This window comes from Orbicella franksi, chromosome 2, assembly GCF_964199315.1.
Source record: "Orbicella franksi chromosome 2, jaOrbFran1.1, whole genome shotgun sequence".
Taxonomy (NCBI): domain Eukaryota; kingdom Metazoa; phylum Cnidaria; class Anthozoa; order Scleractinia; family Merulinidae; genus Orbicella; species Orbicella franksi.
The window spans coordinates 8,348,608-8,366,102 of NC_138146.1; the positions used below are offsets into that span (position 1 = coordinate 8,348,608).

A 17,495-nucleotide genomic window follows, 5' to 3' on the forward strand; every position below is an offset into this window, starting at 1 on the left:
AAGGATGTCCTTGCTCTTATCCAGGAGATTGTTTTAGCATAATGTTCTCCTTTCTTGATGGAGATCAGCTGCGCCAGTCTGGAATGGTATTGTAGGCACTCGTTTCCCATGCCGCCTGTTGACGTGAAAATAAGGGGTGTAAAAGTTCCTTGTTCGATATCCAAAACCCTCCTCGCGTAAAGACGCTTCTTCTCGTTCTCATGATTGCGGTATATCTGTTGGAGCTCTAGGTCCCTATACGAATCAGCATTAGGGTGACAAACCCTCACGTCAAAGAATGCTGATCGTTGGTTCTCCCAGAACCCGCGCGCATGAATATCTAATCTCGCATCTGGAGCTCGATTAGAACCTCTTCCCAGCTGTTCACCCGAGATGTCTTGCAGGACAGGCTCAATCTCAACATCGGTACAAACCATATTCAGGAGTTTTTATATTATTATATTAAAATGTATTCAGCTACTGAATCTGGAAAGCTGCTACTTCAGTTTAGAGCAAACGTATTTGAACAGATGTCAGTAACTTCTGGAACATTGCAAACGACTTATACTTGACTTACGTAAACTGACAGAGAGATCGAAAAGAGAGCAACCTCATTTGATTAATAATAGACGGATTGTTAACAAACTCTGCAAGCTGTTGTACCTCATACCACCATAATAACAACATAAAATGACAAACGCTTTTTGCAAGTCTCTGGAGATGATGTGTACCCTTACTTTTGATTAATAATTAACCAACGAACTACCCTAGCCTGGTCAATTACCTTAGATAATTACTGATAGCCCTCGGTTCAAACTACTTACTGTCATGTTTTTCTTATTAGGGGTCTATCAGAGAATCAGTTAAAGGACCTGCCTCCCGGAGTTTTCTCAAACAACACTAAGCTGGAGGCGCTGTAAGTTGAACTCAGTATCAATCCTACCCGGCCATAACAGACAAGGATGGAGATAAATTATTCACACAATAGGGTTGCTCGCAATGCCGTTGAATGCAAACGTTCAACAGCACCGAACAGCAATTTGCTAAAAAATCTCAAGAAAGTAATTAGTCGGGCTTTCGAAGAAAAGCGCGAGTCATAAAATACAAGCTGTTTTGTCTTGGTCGCCAAAAGGGGGCTCATGGTCCCAGGCGGTCCTAGCGTAGGGAGAGAAACTGGGGATGATAATGCCGTGTTTTGTTAAGAAATATGTCGATCGTTTTCGGAGCGGGTCGGTCTACGAATTATATTGCTTGAAAGCCTGCTAAATGAGTAAAGTTCGTGCTCGTTCTCACGAGATAACAAATGAGCAACATCACTGACATACAAACAAACTATGATGCTGAGACAAACACCACATGTTGAAAAAAATCAAGAATCGTCGTAAATAGAACTTCGAAGATGAGGCAAACAACATGCAAATGGATAAAGAGGATACTCAACGAAGCAGCTTGAATAGTATATATCTAAGCGTAACTCCTGCGTTAAGGTGGCTTACTACAGTTTTCCTGGGTCTCGGTAGCGCGCACTACGATCGCCTGCGAGACGTCAGTGTTAATCGCACGTGCAAAAATGGCGTAAGAAACCCTAAGGAGAAACTAAAACCACTTCAGCGCTTGAAAGGCGTTAAATCACTTCGGTATACGTAGCAATAGTTTCAAACTCTCCGCTTAGGTACTCGGTCGTTCATTTTGGCGATTTGTTAACGTTTAATTGTTGAAGTTTCACATAGAATGGTAACAGACTTAAGCACACACTAAATAGAGAAAGGAAAAACATCTTGGAACAATTTTGAAAAGAGTTTGAAGTTGGGTTGTTATAATCCATCAAAACTGCAAGCCACCTTAAAATATCCTTATTTTTTAATTTGTTCTTATAACGTTTAATAGGCTTACTTGGAAAGTGCGATTCGATTTGATATATTAATTTAACTTTGTTTGGAAAAATAATTTTAAAAAATTGCTTCTTGCGATATATACGAAAATCCAGTTCTTTTAACACATTTATGGTTCTTTCTCGGTCGGGATTTTACAATACAGAACATTTGCGATGGAAATTTTCACTTTGTCTATTTTGATCCAAAGCTAGGCTACGGGAAAAAAGCTCGGCTGGGTCTGATACAGTTCTTACACCTTAAGATGGGCTAAAATTTGGCAAACCGAGATAGAATCTGATTGGCTAACTGTATGATGAACACTGCCAGAAGATGAAGCAGATGTGTTTGAGGATTGTGATTTCCCATGCTACTACGCCCTTTAGGATCGTTTTATTTTTATTAGATAGTTGGCAACATCACGGCTGCTGCGAAGTTTCGCAAGTTTTTTTCGGAATAAAGCAAAATTCGATGAATTTAGGTTTCCATACACGGTATCTTACTTACAAATATCCCGATTTTACTGCACCCTCACGGTTTTAGAAATGAATACGAACCCTATCACGCCATTACGTATCTCAAGCAGTTGGTCATTTAGATGAGACAAAACAAATTTCTCAAACTTTCTCAGATGTATGGTCTAGATAAGCGATTGACAAAAATATAACTTTCAGTTCAATTCGATCGGTATTTTAGCGCTAAGGCGACTATCTTGGTTTTGCCCCTCTGAGAGGGCTTTCAGCGGCCATTTTGAACAATTTGCCACACAAAGAAAACGTTATAAATCCGGGTAAAAATCCTTTATTCGAAAGAAGCAAACGTTTCTTGTTACGTTGAGAGGCTGTTTTGGCAATTTGACCAACATCTGATTTTTTTACAGAATTTTAAATTTCTTCCCTTTCGAACTACTCATGAAGCGCCATAGAAAAGGCGAAGTTTGAAGGAAAATATCGCCAAAAGTACATCATCCCAAAGATCCCAAAACTACCCTCCACTTAAGGAACAATGTCTCACCTGTAAAAATATGCAATAAAACTTTGGAGCAGTTGAAACCGAAAAATGTTAGAAGAAGAAGTTTAAGCTGGGCTTTTGTCAACAAAGACCGCCGCCCTAATTAGCATAACGACGTGAAAATAACGATGTACAAAGAAAATCATGATATATTCCATTTACCTCGCGACATGTCGACAACTGGGTGTTCCACGATACTATCATGTTATACTATCAGTAGGTTTCAGCCGCATTTTCGATGATTAGTGTGCGAAATCACTCTGAGATATCACAACGGTAGCCTCCGAACGCAGACGTATTTCCGGCTGTCGCTTGTCTCCGCCGAAAATAACTTCTGCGAACCCGAGCCAGGAAACGATTTCTGTGACATAATGACTTTTGTTTCTCCTTGGCCAATCAGATTCCATGATAGAATAAAACTCGAGTGCTCCTCGCAGCGAATAGATCGTTTTCACTGTCACGCAATAAAAAAATAAATCGAAAACCATCCGGTGGAGAAAGCTATGAAATCATGATGTTATAGAAGATAACTAAACAAGCCACTTCTCCAAGTTTTAGGCCTTAAGATATTCGTCGAAATGTTTCGCCGATATTTACAGAGCCCAGTATGAAAACGCCATGTTGGTGTACCTCCGTGGTACACCAATATGGCAGCCGGAAAATAGTGTAAACATCTGGAACTTACTTTGGCTATCTAGGCGACTGATTATCAGTACTGATCAAACAAGCATTTACATAAGCACTTTTCCTAAAGCTTTAACTTCTAAAAAGGCTTAAAATCATGGAATAAGTATATATTTTTCGACAAACTCGATCATAGCCTTGTGTCACGCACCTCCATAACCCTGAAATTCAAAATGCTCTGGATTCCAAACGAAGCACGCTATTGAGCTGTAAAATTGTAAACAGATATAAATATACCGCCTCTTGTGCCTGATGAGGACAAAAACGTTGGTGGCTCTTTCGTTTTGGATTTTAGAAAGTGATGACGTCACGTGAAAACGATCTATACCTCGCACAGTAGTTCTTGGGCTACTTGCGCTAAACTGTGATTGGCTTAAAATCCCTACGTCACAGAAATCGTTGCTTGGCTAGGGTTCGCAGACGTTATTTTGGGCGGAGACAAGCGACAGCCGGAAATAAGTCTGCGTTCGCAGGCTATCACAACGGTAAAGCAGATTTCAACTGTCCGAAGCCCGCGTCATACTACCTATCAATATTGTTTGTCTTCCGTCTCATAAGCCGCTGTTTACAAGAAGTTTAACAATTTGCTGAGATCCTAACTGACCCAAAAATCTTTTAGCAGCCTTTAAAATCTTCCTCTTAATCGAGGATTGTCATCAAGAACTCGTTTAAGCTCAGTTCTGTTTAAATTTGTTGTGCACTCGCCATTATTCCACAGATTGCGTTACATTTGACAAGTGCACATTCCAATGGTAGGGGTAGGGTGGGCAGGAAGTGAAAATGTAACCGGCTTTAACCATTTTTCGCATTTTAATGGACATTTCAGTGGCGGAACTGGTAACTGGCTTTCCCGGAATGATTTGAATATGAGTTTCTGCTTGGAAATTTGAGGCATTTCCTAGGGTTTTTTTTTTTTTTTTTTTTGTATTGTGGAGAGCCGGGGGGGGGGGGGCGAAAGAGATGCATTGTATTAAAAAAAAGAGAAAGGAAAAAAAAACGATAGATAGCATCAGGTCAAAAGGTTATAATCCTTATGTAATCTCATGTTCAGCTTTATCAGTTCATTCTAGAGGTTAAGTAACGCACCCACATGCTAGTTATTTCTAAACCCACACTCGTTTCCGTAGTACCCTGAATAGATCGATAAAGACGGGGCTAGAGAAATAAACAGAGAATTAAAAGTGTTCCGAATTCTGTACCGTTTAACACAAATTTCTTACATGACACCCTTTGTGTCTTTGCAAAGAGATCGAGGCACAACATCCCACACTATATATGTAAACAACTCTCCTAAGCTCATTGACAGGCATTAGTTTTTCCGGAGAGTTTTAATTTACTACAAATAAAATGGGAATAGAATTCCAATAAAAAGCCTCTTACTTGTTTTTTTGTTCAGCATTATACTTGTGTCTTGTGCCCGAAATGCTATCAAATGCTGCGAGAGGCAACAGACTGATCATGACAAGCAGCGCGCAAGAAGTAATGGTAAGCGGCGTTTTATTGAAACTCCTTATATTTTCTAAACCGTTCCGCTTTTGCATCAGACGAGGAAATGCTAAGATAATTACTGAAGAACCATTTACAGTACGGTTCATGTTGACTTGTTCCTGAAAGAGAAAACCTATTTGACAAGGCCAAAATATGATATAGCGACAATCGTGGTATTTACCCAGTCCTAGCAAATTCTACACTTCCATCCCCAGTCCCTGCTGAAGAAATTAAACCTAAAGGCTGGGCCCTGAAAGTGACAAAAAAGGCCACTCGTTTTGATGAAAAACAAAAAAAGCTACCTTCTAAAGTCGCCGGAAGCAGTTACCGTAGAACAAAAGATGAAGCACGCCAAAGATGAGGACAGAATTAGGCGGATCACCTTTGATTATTTCCTGACTTCTCGCCACGTTCAATCCTTCTCCAGAATGACTGCGAAGCTCAGAAACAGACAGGAGGAGGTCCTCGAAAAAGACACAACAGCCCGCTGAGAATCAAACTGCAGATATTCTTGACAAGTGTCAGTTAACTCATGCAATTGCTTGTGACTCATTCAAATTGTGTGTCTTAAACGCAGCTATAATGGTTTCAAAAAGCTAAGCGTCAACATGTTTCGCTTTATATACGAGTACTTTGACCTAGATGTTTGTAACATTCCAAGATCGCGTGAAGCGCCCTACATAGAGTTGACTGACTAGTCTTGTGCAGACATGCAGCTGTGCTCCATCACAGAACTGGACCACGTTAGCGGCTGAGGGGTATCTCAGGCTCGTAAAGAACGGTGTCTACTAAATATAAACGTGTTTCCGCCAGATTAGGAAAACGTAGAAAAAGTAGATCTTAGCCGGGGCTATTGGAATCCACAAAGAAAACTGGGTGTAGCCATTAATTTTTCCGAGCTAATTAGCCTTGAATCTCGAAGAAAACTGCTGATGTTAGCATTTTTCAGAAAAAAAAAGAAAAAGATATTTCTTCACAGATTTTCCTAGAGTTCGCCTTTACATGCAGAAAACTAAACACATTGATAAAAATCTTTAAACTACATGATACATGGTAGCATAAAAACAACTTTTGGTATCACTGTTTTTAACAACAAAATCGTCCCAGCAGCGCTTTTAGCGTCCCTGGACAGCTCTCCTCTGGCTTAACCAAAATACAGTCTACATAGTTTTTCCTCACAGCTAAAAACTATTCACGTGGTGAATAGGCTTGCCATTTCCATTTCATAGTATAAAATGTAGCGGTTATCACACATTTTCAAAAGTAAATGATTTGTTTCATCCTTTCGAAAACTTTGTCGGTTGCCCGTTACATTTTTTTTTTCTGTTACGTCCCTAGAAAGTCGCACATCGATGTCCTTCGCACTTGTTTGGCGCGCGCATATGCCATCTGCAGTTGGATATGATTTCTTTTGCGGGTACGATGACATCTAGTTTTTCAGCTGGAAGTCGCGCGCCTGCTAGCGTAGTTGATTATTCCAAACCAAGCACGCGCCTAACATTTAAACCATGCCTTACATGATGCACAGACCGTGTGCCCACAAAAAGAGGCACCGTCGTTAACTGCCCTTCAGTAATTTTCTGAGCATTTCCTTTTCTGATGCAAAAGTGAAACGGCTAAGAAAATATAAGGAGTTTCAATATAAAGCCGATGACCATTACTTCCTGCGCACTCTTTGCCAGTCTGTTGCCGCCTTTCGCAAAATTTGGTGACATTTCCGGCAGCGAAAGACACAAGTGTCCCAATTTATCTGATCTAAACATGCTTCACCCCATTAATTTTTCCCCTAAAGTTCGTGTATCCGGTCAATTTCTCACCAAAATATCCAGTATCCTGACAAGCCCTAATAGGGCCTCATTGATGAACTGGTACACCTGATCAAGGGCCTGATACTATCTACCGGTTTTTTTCTCTTTTTAATACAATGCACGCCCCCTCACCCCAGAAAATGTCCACTAAAATGCGAAAAATGGCTTTAAAGCCGGTTACAATTTCACTTCCTGCCCACCCTACTCCTACCCATTGGAATGTGCACTTGTCAAATGTAACGCAATCTGAGGAATAATAGAGACCTTAAGCACCAAGACGGAAGATGGCGACGGCGACGGCACATCTGCGTAAAGGCTGGGGCGAGATCGGCGTCGGGTTCCACTCGCCTGAGCATGTTAAGCAACACTGCGACGGCAACTTCGAATGGATCTACAGCAAGATTCTCACGGCACATCAATTTGTTATGTTCTTCGGTCCAGTACATTACAGAGCTGTTGAATCATCACAATAAAACGGACATTTCAAGCTGCTTGTGATAACTTTCTCGTTCAAATCATTTCAATCAAGAGGAGATGAAGAGGAGTGGAAGTTTTGGCCGGAATTTTTTAGTTTCAGTTTTAAAAATGATTTCTGGTAGCTAAAAAAGTCTAAAGGACGTTAAATGTAAACAATAAGGTGCATTTATTTTGCTTTGGAGTAAAAAGTAAGTTGTCCCAGTTTCGCTGTTTATACTGTTTATAGCGACACTGAAAATTATTTTACCCAAAGGTCATTTTACCTTCTCATCATCTTAGAAATAGGAATGTAAATATAAACTTATATAATAAGAGAGAGATATCAGCATAAACAAATGGCGAGCATATTAAATTGAATCAGCGATAACTAGGGCACAGAAGATATAAATGCAATAGATTTTACCGAATGGACTTCTTCGAGCTTGTGTTATTCTGTGATTTGCCGACTGGCGGCTTGTGCTAGCGCATGTTTAATAATAATAAAAGCTTTGTTAATGTGTCAATAACAATTGCAAAGGTTACAGCAGCTTTTCTGCTTCAGGGATGTTCATCGCAGAATTTCTCCTCTAAAAGCTTTAACAGTAAACACCCAAAGGTACTTCTTTATGTGTCTTAAGAAAACATACGGTAAATCAAAGAAAGGGACGAAAAACTTTGCGATGAACTATCAGGTTGTCCGCACTACGTCAAAACAAGGATTAGGGACTTTAAGATATGGTACGGCTAGGCTGTAGTACGGCGGCAGATAGTGAAGATCGCTTCCGCCTACCAGTATGGCTTTCCCGCCGTAGCCTTGCTATCTACTACGGGAAAGTGCCTGGTTTCACGTACTCTTCACAACGTGAGTATAAGCCTGCTGTTTACGTCTCATTTGAACGCTTTTTTCACTGTTTGAACAGCCTAGTTTGAAGATAAAGTCCTCAATCATAAAAATCAGTTCTAAGATCATTGTTTCGTTGTCATTCGTACAGAAAATATGAACGACTTTAACACCTACCGCGAGATGATCAATTCAGTCATATTAGTATCGGGCCGAACAGCCGTAGATAAGAAAGCTTCGTTTGTTCTAATCTGAGCTATAATCGTTTATTACTGTTCAAAATGTATCTTAATATATAGATTTAGGCCAGCCTAAAAGCGTAGCTCCTGGGCCGGGTTGTTCAGAGCCCGACTAAGCTAACCCAGGAAAAGGTAGAATTAATTTTGATTTGAGTTTAGTAACTTTGCGGTGAGGTTTTCTGTATATTGTTTGGCCTTCTGTTTTGAGTTTTAATAATCACCATATACACGAAACAAAGCAGCAAAAAATATTTGTACAGAAGAAAAAGTTATAATTCGGTTAATCCTGGGTTAACGTTAACTGGCTTCCGAACAATCCTGGCCTGTTTTCAACAAGTTAACCTGACATGAGCCCGCGACCTCGATGAGCTATAGACTTGAGCCCGCGATATGGTCACGTGATACTGGTCAGCGGATACCTTGTTTTGACAGGTGTCAGTTGATCATAACATAGATGTCCAATATCAAAGAAGTGCACGGTAAACCAAGGCTGCATGTCTCAGTCAACCTATTATTTGGAGTATGGCCGCCATGTTGCGCGACTCCGTCGTCGTCGCCGTCGTGCGTACGCGCCCACGAGCAATACCGCTAGCCATGATAACCATGAGAAAATCAACTCGTGGGTTTCCTTTTCTTTCCTATATGAGTATGGGGCTCCGCTTGGCGGCCCTTCGGGCCGCCGGAGCTCCGCTATTATAATCGAAAGTTTTGTATTTTCGGGCTTATCACGTAATCGTTGTACGAACAACCTGTCCGTGTTGAAATCGAGCTTTTTTACATGAGAGTTTATATTTTGTTTTATAGTTGGAATTACAGGCGGTTCTATCAAGTTCTTAAAGGGAAATCTGAGTTCTGGGAGATGTAAGACGGATACAGGAGAAGGAACTCATTGTCATTAATCAAGCCTATTTGATATGAAAGAGGAATAATCTCTGTTTTCCTTGAAAGTAGTCATTTTTGTAAAGACACGTAGAGACTGCACATACTGTTGCCGTACAGCAAAATCTTAATCAGTTGAGTTTGGCGGGTAAAACACCGTTGTCAGCCTAGTCCTTCACGGCCAAAGTAGCCGTAGTAGCACCTCGACGTAGCGTATCTTAAAGTCCCTAATGTGGCGTCGCCAACGTCAGGACGACGGCAGATTGCAATCAGCTTTTCAGGTTGAGATAAGTTAATAAAGATGGTGAATTTTAAGCTCGGTAATGAAATATGAAAGTGAATTAATTAACATGACACGAACGTGGGGCAAAGAAAAATTCTGAGTCCCCGACAGGAATCGAGCCCATGACCTCCCGTACACCGGGCGGGCGCTCTATCCACTGAGCTACCAGAACTCATGGAGAGCGAGGTCATTTAACTGAGTTCATATATGACAGATGTCCTGCATACTGCTAGGATCAACGCTATCAAAGTCATCGTGAGTAGTGATAAGTTAATAAAGATGGTGAATTATAAGCTCGGTAATGAAATGTGAAGGTGAATTAATCAAGGTCATTTAACTGAGTTCATAAATAAAATTTTTGTTTTTTTTTTTCGATTCCTGTCGGGGACTCAGAATTTTTCTTTGTCCCACGCTCGTGTCATGTTGATCAATTCACCTTCACATTTCATTACCGAGCTTAAAATAGTCGCCCTGCCGCTAAAATACCGATCGAATTGAACTGAAAGTTATATTTTTGTGAATCACTTATCTAGACCATTCATCTAACAAAGTTTGAGAAATTTGTTTTTTTCTCGTCCAAAATTGACCATAGTTGATAATTAGAGAGGGTGGCTCTCAAGAAAACCACCACGGAAGCGGTATCGGAACGCAGATTAATGTTTTGTGCATGAGAACTGGCGGGTGACACGCCTCATACAGTTTGATGTAACAGTTACACGAAATAAGTAATCATGCAGATTAATGTTTTGTCCATCAGAACTGGCGGGTGACATGCCTCATACATTTCGATGTAACACGAAAGAAATAATCACGCAGATCAGTGTTTTCTTCAACAGAACTGGCGGGTGACACACCTCATACAGTCCAATGTAACATAGCCTGAAATGTCATGTAACACGGCGTTACTGATAGTCATTTCTTAGCGAATCAGGCATGCGCCGATGGCGAGCACGCATTTCTACAAGCAATGTTCCTTAATATTCTCAATTCCATATTCAGTAGTTGTCATTTCTAGGAATTTGGTTGTGAGATTCTGATTGATTTTAGTGAACTTAGTGAGTGACGGCACTTCTGCAAGATCCTGAATCCTGAAGCAAGTACAGTATACCATGATGAGTGACCACAATCAATAATTGGCCCATTTCTACAAGAAATTTTCCTTCAAATGTTATTTTTCATGGTCAGCGGTTGTCATTTCTTGTTACAATTTGTTTTGAGATCTTTTGGTGCACTTTGTAAGTGGGCCACTTTATGCCAGCATTCATCTTGAAGTATGTACATGATGACTGACCACAATGAATAATTGGCTAGTTACTACAAGCAAGTTACATGTAACTTGAAATTTTCATTTTAATATTCAGTAGGTGTGATGTTTTGGGGATTTGATTGTAAGATCTTAATTCTTGTGTACTCTGTGAGTAATGGACATGTAAATGAAATATAGAACTTACTTGCTCTTATCTAGATACAATGTTAACTGAATCTACCACAATTGAGATTCATTGTGTTTAAAAGTTTTGTATGTACTTGTAAAGCTTGAGTAAAAAGAAACTGTAAGCAGTTTTCAAAAAGGAGATGCAAATTATGTTGATTGCATTAAATTTCCATTAGGCTAGATTTATAAATAGTGTAAAAATAGTGTAATATTCAAAATCTGTTTTTAAGGTAGACATTGCTGTTATTATTTAAAACCACTATTTAAATGGCATACTCACCTAATTGAAAATTTCAACTTTGTTTAAAACAGACTGTTTTGGTTGTATTGTAAAACTTAATATAAATTGCTATCTCAAATAGGTTTTAAACATCCTATTTAAAACATATTTTACGCTCCTGACATCTAAACTACATTCTAAATGTCCTGTTTAAAACCTGTTTTATAAAGTTAATTTGTTAACTACACTTTAAATATCCTATTTAAAGATTATTTTTACACTGATAATTTGTAAAATACTTTTTTTTTAAATTTACGACCATTGCCAAAATAACATTCAAAACAATGTTTAACTAGTATTTTAAAATTGTTTGAACGAAGTGTGTCTTACCATAGTCTTGACATAGATTTTAAATCCCATATTTCAACCCTGTTTTGAGCAAAAACTACATTAAAAACAGAGGGTAAATCATTCCAACTAACTATACGTGAAATACATTACAAACATGAAACAAAATTTTGAAATCTTACAAAATAGTACAAAAATACCCTATGGTGACTTCGAAATACTGTTTAAATCGTCAAAATACTTTCAAAACCGTTTAAATCAGTTCAAAAAAACAGCTGGTCCGGTACGGGTAAACAAGAGGTTTAATGAACGGAGCAATGGCTGCTACATTTCTTTGCCGTCCTCTGCAAAACAATAACGTATAATGAGCAGATTCTGCGTTGTCTCGAGAACGTGAACCGCGAAGGCTAATTCTTTTTTAACTTTGGGTCCAAATTTATCGTTGTGTTCCAGATTCAGTTTAGTGATAAAGAAAGTAAATGACCTTGGAGTACCGCGACATTGGTTGGTATAACATAAAATAATTTTTAATCGACGTTGTCCTCGTCGTCGCCGTCGTGGTTACTTAAACTCCCTAGTGTCTTAACTAGAGTTTTTTTCATAGAAGAAACTAAGAGCTTTGGAACTACTTAAAAATTGTGGACGCGAAAAAAAATTCGGACGGCTGTTTTTTTTCGGCCACTTTTATGTTCGAAAATAAGATCGTCCGAAATTTTTTGTTGGATGTATGATCAGGAGTGATGAGGGTAATTAACAATGAATCTGGTTATTTATGATCTCTTTTGGTTTTTGCAGAAATGAGCTTTGACTCAGATTTAAATTAAATTTGCAGGCTAATTCTTTGATCCACTTTGTGTGATAAAGAATTCTCGGAACACCATATTTTAAGCTTGTGAAATTACTTTAATGAATGTCTAGCCCAGCGAGGGTGCAAGATGAACTAAATCCCGCGGTGCGATTGGCTACCCGAGCGGGCAAGCTGGAGTTATCTTGTCCGCTCGTGACTACCCGCTGTGTCTCGCAATAAAAATTTACCCGAAAACCATACAATAAATCCTTTATTGCCCAAGTTTATTCGGTCAAGAGGCAGGCTTCTTCATGAACTATGTGAGCCTATTCTTTACGAGTTGCTTTCGTCATCAAAAAATATATCATGTCGGGAATACCTTTGAATGATGCAACTTTAACTGTGATAAGTTATCAGGCAGAGTTTGTCATCTAATTCGTTTTGCTTTTATTTACTTATTTAAATTGTGAAGTGCTAATGAACTACACGGAATTAGCGCTATATAAATGTTAGATATTATCATCAATGTTATTATTATTCTTATTATTATTATTATTATTATTATTATTATTATTATTATTATTAACGTTAAGAATGATCATTGCAGTAAATTTTCCAATTTAAGCAACTGGAAAGAAGAAGCCTGAAAAAATATGGGCTTCAACGGGATTCGAACCCGTGACCTCCGCGACACCGGTGCGATGCTCTACCAACTGAGCTATGAAGCCACACATTGGGAGCGAGGCCAAATAATTGAGTTCATATCTTCCCGTGAGGAGTGAAATGATGTGAAGTTTATATGAAATAATTCATATATGAACTGCGCTTGTAGATGAAAGTGAAGAATGATCATCGCAGTAAATTTGAAGTTGAAGCCCTGATTTTTTTCAGGCTTCTTCTTTCCAGTTGCTTAAATTGGAAAATTTACTGCGATGATCATTCTTCGCTTTCGTCTACAACCGCAGTTCATATATGAATTATTTCATATAAACTTCACATCATTTCACTCCTCACGGGAAGATATAAACTCAATTAATTGGCCTCGCTCCCAATGTGTGGCTTCGTAGCCCAGTTGGTAGAGCATCGCACCGGTAGCGCGGAGGTCATGGGTTCGAATCCCGTTGAAGCCCTGATTTTTTTTCAGGCTTCTTCTTTCCAGTTGCTTAAATTGGAAAACTTACTGCGATGATCATTCTTCACTTTCATCTACAACCGCAGTTCATATATGAATTATTTCATATAAACTTCATATTACTATCATTACCATTATCACTATCACTATCTCTATGACTATGACTATGACTATGACTATGACTATGACTATGACTATGACTATGACTATGACTATGACTATGACTATGACTATGACTATGACTATGACTATGACTATGACTATCACTCTCATTATCATTATCATTATTATTATTATTATTATTATCTAACAGAGAATAAATTTCACACTGTGAAATATTAACTACCTGAAAATGTTGATCTGCATGTATTTTAACGTTTGACTCAGATCTATGGACGTGAACTTCCTTGAGGAGCTGCCTGATGAACTCTTTTCCAATTTGGTCAACTTACAGTGGCTGTAAGTAAAAAATTAGAAATATAAAAATAAATAAACTGTAATACTTGCGAGCAGCCTTTTTACAACAGATAATTTTTCACTTCTATTTTTGTTTTTCCCTTGACAAAAAAGATTGCTCCTGTTGTCCTGTTACAATGCAAACGTTAGCAACATTAAGTTAATTATTAGAGTTGATCAGTTATCACAACGATGTTAGATGTAAGAAGTTAAGGTAGAATGTTGGAGACATCTCAAAAACAGTTTACTTTGGTTAGTTGGTTCGTTGGTTGGTTAGCTGGTTGGCTGTTTAGCTGGTTGGAAGTGTGTCTCAAATGGCTAAGATTCAAAGTGGGTTTCCACTATCTTCAGTGATATGATGGATGAACTTGCGGTATTTATAGTAATGTATCTCAAGCCCTGATTATACAGTGTATAGATATAGATTGGTAAGCAGGTCCAGGGCCTTATTTATACTTCGAGAGAACTTTAAGTGATTTTACTTTGATGACAATAGGCCAACAATTTCTCGATGTATGTTTGAGGTTACTTCCCACCTTCAAAGACACAAAAGAATCGTTGTTTCTTTTATTTGACAAAATTTAAGTTAGTCATTTTATCTTAAGATTACAAAAGAAAAATATTAAAAATCTCAAAAAGCGGCCGAGTTATATAGAAAAAACATATTTTCAAATAAAGTTAATAAACCAGGAAGGTGTCATAATCGCTTAAATGGAAGAAACCGCCAGGGAAATTTTCGCGGCAAACGCTCATCTTGGAGCTCGTATTTCATGTTATTTGGTATTGTTTATATCGCGCGTTTGTTATTTTGCCTTTGGCTACTTTGTTCGCGTTAGTGTCTTTCTCTTCAATGTGACAGCGAAATAGAAAACGTGTTGCAATGCGATACTTATCCCGGGAAATCCTGATTCATTGTCATTGACGCTAGGAGGTCCTGTTGTTCCATTGGTTTGCGGTTTCATACGGCGAGATAATTTCCTGGCGTGGCGCGAGTTGTTTACGAACCTTTACGAACTAAAATCTCGCATTTGATTTTGGGAGGAATACATCCACTTTGAACGAATTTATAGGGTATGCAGATTTGACGGATTTTCGTGAAATTTCGCCAGAACATTCTAGGGAAAATGACAAACAAAAGTGTGCCGGGAAATTTGGATATTTAACACAGTTTTCCCGTGGCGTCCATTTACGCAACTCGTCTTGCGTACTTTTAGCTACTCCAACTTTAGAAGCGAATATCTAGACAACGAATCAGAATATCGAGAAAGCCTGACACACTTTTGTTGATTGATGCCTTGTGAATAAGACTGTGCAGCCATTTTGCTCATGTGGCGGCATCCGATAGCCGATAAATTCGATAGAAGAACCCTCGGTCGTTTCACGCCTTACCGGCTCCTGGCACTTCCTAAAAGAAAAACTCGCTTTACTTGTATTTTTATCGTAAACTACATGTATTAAGCTTTCTTCTGATATAAAAATTGTTGGGGTTTTATTGAAACTGGCGCGCGTACGAATTTTTTTCCCGAAGATCTGATTAGTACATTGGCGGGTATTATGTCACTGAAATTCTAGTTGCTACAAACTCGTTAGGACTGAATAATTATAGATTAGTTTTGTCGAAAAAGGTGTTACGAACAAGATCAGTGTCTTCCACAACGGTTGTCTTAGAAGAATCTTTCGCATCTTCTGGCTTGACAATAATAATTTGTTACCTCTGAGGTAAGAGATGCCCATATCAGTCGAACTGTTTTGAAATATCTATGAAGAGAGATTGAAATACTTATTTCACTGGCGGAGTCACTCCTAGTCCTACCCTCTGGTATTTGGAGGACCTGTCTGCCTTAGGCCTCCTACGATTCTCTACTTTTTTATCTTTGGCCTAGCTTATAAGGTAGGATTAGGACACCAAATCAAGCCTGGGCCATTGAAACTTCGGTTGCCTTGTGCTCCTTGAATGTTTTAGCGATAGTGAAGGCCGCGTGGATGATAAGCATTCTTCCTTTTAGAGAGTTTTGATAAGTACCCAAACAAATACAGCGAAACACTATAGAGGTGTCAGGTTGTTCTACATGTTACAGTTTTGTCCTTACGAAAGTCCTTCTTTATTGCGTGACGGTGAGAGCTGTTGATGTCATGATAACACTGCAAGTACAACGCAACGTTCTTTCTTAAGTCTATGATACAATCTCTGTCTTGAAGTCCATCCATTTAAAATTGCCGCGTTTTGGCTGTCTTTTGTAGCGATATTCCTTTGTAGCAGACTTCAAACCCTTGCTTCGCACTGGGAATGCCACACTTTCAGTAGATCGTTAACAACTTTTTGTTAACGATCTTTCAGGCTACCATTACAACTTGGTTTGATACTTGCATGGCTTGCCTGTTTGTATAAAGGTCACCGCTTTTTACAGCAAACTTAAAGGAATGGGGCTCCACCCATTCCTCAATTCTTATACGGTTCAGTAAGGGTTGTGAATGAACATTTAAGAATCGAGAGACTAATTGGAAAAGTGTAAAGGCATACTATTTTCAAAACCCTACGTGTTTTGCGTTTTTCTTAATGTTCAAACATATTTATATAGACAACGTAGGTAAACAGTTACTGACCACCGTTAAAGACAGGGTCAAATAAAGCAACAGACTAAAAGCAGCATACAGGATCAAATGCTCCGACTGGCAGAAGTCTTAACACAATTGACTGAACACAAACGGGCAACGCAAAATTATTTCAACAATCGTATTGCTGAACATCATCAACTGACAGACCACAGTATTAATCGGGACTGGAGAGCTGGTTCACCAACTTAAAACAAATGCCTCTCAACAGATAGCAACAACTGCTAACACCTTGCTAGGCCTTATTCACGACATAACAAAAAGCCGAAGAACGTTAACAGAACTCAAACTGACCGACTCAATATGACTAACAATGGACGGATCGAAAGTTACTAGAACCAACCAACGACTGTTGGCACGAGTCTGTTACCCAATACCATCACGGCTAAACCGACTAAACGGTTTCAACGGACAAAACTCACAACACCATCAATTGACAAACGCTTTTCACTTGACTCTGAGCATGAATCGCGCTCAGGTTTTCGAAACGTCAGACTCCAACATCAGTTCAGAATTATCCTCATCAGGGCGATCACAGCATACGATCTATTGATACTCCTGGGCTCAAACCATTTACTAAACACATAAATGTTTTAAAACGTCTATGATGAGCGTCCCTTGACCTCATTACTCCCATTCAGACCGGACGTTTTGAGCTTCTTCCGCTGTATGGAGTTGGGGGAGGGGGGCGAAGAGTGAATCTACATCCCGTCTTTAACTTCAAGAATAGTTTAGCAATGATAATGAGCTTACAAGGTATATATTGCCTCCAAAACATTTATTTGAGGCAAGGAACGTCAGATGAGGATGTCGCCTCACCTGAAAGTTTTCGTCTTGAAATCCCAATTGCCGCACATTGGATCTGCCATCTTTATCAATGAATTTGTCATTGTCATAAACTTACCTTCAATTAAAATGATATTTTTAGGTATCTGGGTGATAACCAGTTACAATACTTACCACCC

The 17,495-nt window shown here is 39.0% G+C and overlaps 1 protein-coding gene across 1 annotated transcript in view; it reads left to right on the forward strand.

Moving 5' to 3' along the window:
• Window positions 1-17,495, forward strand: part of LOC145479936 (uncharacterized) — a 321,399-nt gene that overhangs the window by 77,938 nt on the left and 225,966 nt on the right. The gene's annotated exons all lie outside the window — the stretch shown is intronic.